Genomic DNA, 5,722 nt, shown 5'->3' on the forward strand with positions numbered 1-5,722 from the left:
TCTTTCCTGTCCTCTGAGATTGAAGCAAACTGCTGCTTTACTCCAGCTGACCTACATAATCTTGTGTAAGGCTCAACAAAAGAAGCTGAGAGGTTAAACTCATCCTCACTCACTGAATTGAACATGAATCAAGCATTTTTGAAATCTTCTGCATGTTATGAATTGTAATAGACTTACAATTAATGCTTTAAAAGCAATGTGTGAAATGTTCCATCCTTCTGTTAAATGACTCGAGACGAAATCATTTTGTGTGTGTATGTATATAATCATTTTTATTTTCACAACACTTCTTTTTGGTCGTCGAATCTGATGGCTGAGGGGTCTTTCCACTCATGAGATATTCATCCAATATCACACAGGAACCTTTTCACCGTTTATATCACTCCGCTTGCATTTATCGCAGCAAGTGTCGTGGCAGATGCCTAAATCCACTATAATTTTATAATACTGTTTTTGTGTCACAGAATACAGGCTAGTTTTAAAAGTTCATGCAAGAATGTAGTTGTTTAGACTTCAGTGTGGTAATAAAGATAACGCTTTTACGTTTTCGGAGATGTGAGCTCCAGGGCGTCAGCGGTCGTTCAGCGCTCATGAACCTGCAGAGAGCAGCCTCACCTCGGCCAGATCTTCTGGAATTTACCACTGGCTCTGATGTCTCTATAGTGGTTAAACATGAGATATAATTTGTTTTGGGTAAATCTAATGGGCAGTCTTTGGTCTCATTAATCTATTATTTGTTCCAGAGCAAATAGTTTTGGCTGAGGGCAAAGTCTCGTAACATTATATTTTAATGTAAATTTAATGCTGTATATCTGTTGTTGTTTGTTAAGTATTATTATTCAATAAATAATATTTATATAAATAATAGTATTTAGTATTGGAAAACGGTGTGTTTTCGATGGTGATTAGTTATATTAATCTGCCATTAGATTGCGACAAGAGACAAGTTTTTATGAGTGAGTCAGCAGTAAACACTTTTATATTGAAAGAGACTGAAACGCTGTTGTAAACAAGTTATTTTTCTTTCAACAACACCTTTTAAGTCACATCCAGCAAATGCACTGCCACTGAGCAGCGCTGTCATTGGAAATCACCCTTAGATGAAAGGATAGTACGACAAAGATATCTTTTCCTCAGCGGACATTCAAACTAATGAATTTGAGATTGAGCAGAAGAATGAATGCTGTATCAGATGCAGGTAAGCACACTCGCTCAGTCCATCTCTCTCATAATACACCGCTTTTAATACAGTACAAAATAAGCTTTTAATGAAGCAGCTCAACGTTCCTTCGTTACTAGTTCTAAAGTGAGGTTTTGGAATTAGTAACGGAGGCTTGGGCTCAGCTGTTAAACTGTCAACTTTAGATTTGAATCCGTGGCGGAAGGAAGTAGTTCTGCACAAAAGAGGGTTTTTAAAGACAATCCATGGTTGTTTATTTTTTATTTACACACCCGCGCTGTCGAACTGTTGTATAAATGCAATATCACACTCGTAGCCGTGCGATATGGCTGTATATCAGCATGGCTGTGATTACCTACAGCAGAAGGCCGCAATCACAGCCATGCTGATATAGAGCTAATATCTCACGTGTTCAGTAACAACATTTCTGATGCCATTATAACTTTTTTTATTATTATTATTATCCATCATAGCCATATACTTTTGAATGCACATCAAATGAGAATGGTGACTTTACTATGGTTAGGCTATGTAGCAGCAGGGGTTAACCAGATTACGTTAACCTGTCAAACCTGACCCGACTCGATTCCGAAGTGAATGTCATTTCATTTTTTTACAGGATGTTTAAACCCATTAAATCAGCCTGACTCTGTCACATTTGTGTCCTGCAAAATTAGCTGTATAGTGAACACTTGAATGTTTTATTAATCTAAAAGATCTGCAACAATGGACTTGCTGCTGATTATTATTTATCGGCTCTCTGATTGATGTTCTTTGTTGAGAGAAAGCGTTTGCATCTCATGCAGAAGCAGGACTACCAGATGCGTGAATGTGTTTAATTAGCATGTGGGCAGATTTGCTTTCTCCTCTCCTGTGCACTTTTCCTCTATATCGCCAAACAGCTTGATAGATGTGTCGTTTGAGTTAATTGGATGCACATACGCGCACACACTCTCTCTTCCTACACTTTTGCATTTTAATGTGATCTTTGACTCGCTATTTAAAGGGGGGGGACGAAAACAGCTGCATTAAAAAAATTAAATGTCATTATTTCCTTGCCCTCATGTTGATCCAGACTTGTATATGCTGGTTTTTCTCCTGTAGGAGCACAGAAGGGGAAATTGTGTACCTCTTTCAGTATGCAAAAGTTCATAGTGATCACGGCAGTCAAACTGCAAAAGGACAAAAATCACTTCAAGTATTATAACAGTTGTGCGTTTCACTCCATGCACAATATTTCATATCTTCTTAACTCTGCTTTGAGTGAGGAACAAACTTTTTTTTTTTAAGAATTTTGTAAATCTTTCCCTCCACTAAAGCTTTCACCTTTGCATGTGTTCAGATTCAAAACTTTTGCATCAATGGACTAGGTTTGATTGCATTCTTTGCAGATTTTCAGCGGGGTTATTATTGTTAACTAAAACTAAAACCATAAAAAAAATTACTTGCAATAAAATAAACATTAACTGAAATAAAATGCATTTAAAAAAAAACATTAACTTTTTTTATTTCAGCAACTTCTCTCATTTTCATATGTTGAATATAACCTAATAAAAAAAATATTTAAATTGAAAAAGAAAAAAATAATAATTAAATTAATTTTAAAAAATCACACACAAATTACTAAAAATAAATAAAATTAATAAGGAAACTATAAAAATATTTTAAAAAATTAAAAACAATTAGGAAATATTAAATAGAATCTAATTCAAAATATTACCAAAAACTATAACAGTATATCAGTGATACTAAAATAACCTTGCAAATAACATATTAAATTTTATTCTGTCCAATGCATTTAGCAACAATGCACCAGGTTTGTCTGCATACTTTTTAACCTTGATTTTTAGCAATAACCAAGGTTATAATTGTTAACTTAAACTAAAACCATGGGGGGAAATTCCCCCCATGTTTAAATTTCAGTTAAAATAAAATAAGCATTAACTGTAATAAATATAAAAAACTTCTCATTTTCATTTAGTTTAAATTGAATACTAAAAATTAAATAAACTAAAACTTAAAAACTACTTAAAATATGTCAAATTTACAAAAAAACACAAGAATTCAAAATATTAACAAAATTCAAAATATTAACAAAAACTATAATAGTGATATTATAGTTAATAACTAATAACTATTATTATAAACTAAAACTAAAACCACAAAAATAAATACTTGCAATAACATAAACATTAAGTGAAATAAAATTATTTACAACTCAAATATTAAATAAATTATTTAAATTAATAAAATAAAAAAATAAAAACACGTATTTATTCCAACAACATTTCTCAGTTTCATCTAGTTTAAGTTGAATAAAACTTGCATTAAATTAAAAATGTAAAAAACAAAAATTAATACAAATTTAAAAACAAAATACATTTTCATTACTTGAAATAACATTAGCCAATTATTTAAATAATAAAATAAAAAAATAAAATAAAAACACGTATTTATTCCAACAACATTACTCAGTTTCATCTAGTTTGTTGAATAAAACTTGCATTAAATTAAAAATGTAAAAAACAAAAATTAATACAAATTTAAAAACAAAATACATTTTCATTACTTGAAATAACATTAGCATTAACTGTAATAAAATATTACATTTTCATTTAGTTTAAATTGCTACAATAGAATAAAATTAAATAAAATTAAAAAACTTAAAAACTACTTAAAATATGTCAAACTTACAAAAAACACAAAAAAATATTTAAAAAAAAACTATAATAGTGATATTATAGTTAATAACAATAATAGCTATTATTATAAACTAAAACCATAAAAAATAAATACTTGCAATAAAATAAATATTAAGTGAAATAAAATTATGTACAATTAAAATATGAAATAAAAGTCAAATAAGTTGAATAAAACTTACATTAAATTAAAATGTAAAAAACTAAAATTAATACAAATTTAAAAACAAAATACATTTTCATTACTTGAAACAGCATTAGCATTAACTGTAATAAAATATTACATTTTCATTTAGTTTAAATTGCTACAATAAAATAAAATAAAAAAAACCTATAATAGTGATATTATAGTTTATCATTTTAATCAGTGTCAAAAAATTGCAAATAACATTAAATGTGACATTAAATGTGATTGTGTTTGATTCAATGCACAAAGTATTTAATGAAACTTGAATATATGCACTACTGTTATGGTTAATGCTGCATGTTTTTTGTCCTTGGCAGTCCTGGCATGTTTGAGACCACATGAGGGTTAGTAAATAAAGTCATTGTTCATGATTTGTTGAGCTCTTTGTTTAAATATGTGTGTGATTGTGTGTGACAGCAGTCGGCCGCATTATCAGACGCAGTCAGACATTCGGATCATGCGTCTCTCAACAGGACGGATTTGAGCGCATTTTTTTGGCCTGTGTTTCATTCGTCACAATGGGAACAGACAAAGCTGGCATGCTGTTGTTCTGGTCATGCGGTTTATTCTTAGTCTCAATGTCACAGATGAAACGATAGAAGTGGTTGGCATTGTTTACTGCGGCAGGTGTGGCAGTAAATGCTTATAAATAACCTGCTGAGTCCAGCGCTGCTCTCACACCCTAAACTCTACCTGAATCACACATACTGTACACTCATGCAGGTGACACTCGCTAATCACTGCTATAAAGTCTCTAAATTACACCAGCTGCATTTAAAGCCGCTGTAAAATGCAGATAAACACACGGGAAGCAGTTATGACACATTGCTCACATTGCTTGTGATGCTCATCATTTGTAGTTGATTTGTAAAAATTAATAAATGTAAATGTGACACACCAGTGATAATTGAGTTATGTATGTTAAACTCTATAATTTCTTTTTTAAATTTCTTTTTCTATTTACTGTAGCTCAATATTCGTTTTAGTAATTTAAAGGTGACATATTATGCCTCTTTTTACAATATGTAATATAAGTCTCTGGTGTCCCCAGAATGTGTCTGTGAAGTTTCAGCTCAAAATACTCCACAGATCATTTATTATATAATTTTGAAAATGCCTATTTTGAGTGGAAGCAGAAACACGCTGTTTTTCGGGCCTGTGTCTTTCAATGCAAATAAGCTGCTGCTCCCCAGTCCCCGCCCCCTTTTCCAGAATAGAGGTGCGCCATTACAGCTCGTTAGAGGTCTACACGGAGGACCCGAGACCCGAGGACCCGGGACCCGACCCGGGATCCGTACGGGTTCGGGGCTATATTTTAAATGGTCAACCGGGTCCGGGTCGGGTCCCAATCGATTACTTCGTGTCCCGGGTCTGTTTAACATTGTGTGTAATACCCGAGTCGATCGGACTCGGAGAAGACCCGGCCGTTATCAGAGTCAGTCAGCGCTGTCCGTGTGTTGTTCTGTAACTTTCAACTTGTAAAATTAGGATGAGAAAAGTGTGAGTCGGTCATTTGAAATAAAGTGGGGAAAAAAACCAGAGCGACGTCATCAGAAGCAGGGTGGGCGGAGTTAATGTACACGCTAGGTGATAATGGATACCTTCATGAGTGATGCGAGTTATTATTGATTATTTTTTAAATAATATTATGAATGA

Source organism: Sinocyclocheilus rhinocerous, unplaced genomic scaffold (assembly GCF_001515625.1).
Source record: "Sinocyclocheilus rhinocerous isolate Xijiao unplaced genomic scaffold, SAMN03320098_v1.1 scaffold389, whole genome shotgun sequence".
NCBI classification, from domain to species: Eukaryota; Metazoa; Chordata; class Actinopteri; order Cypriniformes; family Cyprinidae; genus Sinocyclocheilus; species Sinocyclocheilus rhinocerous.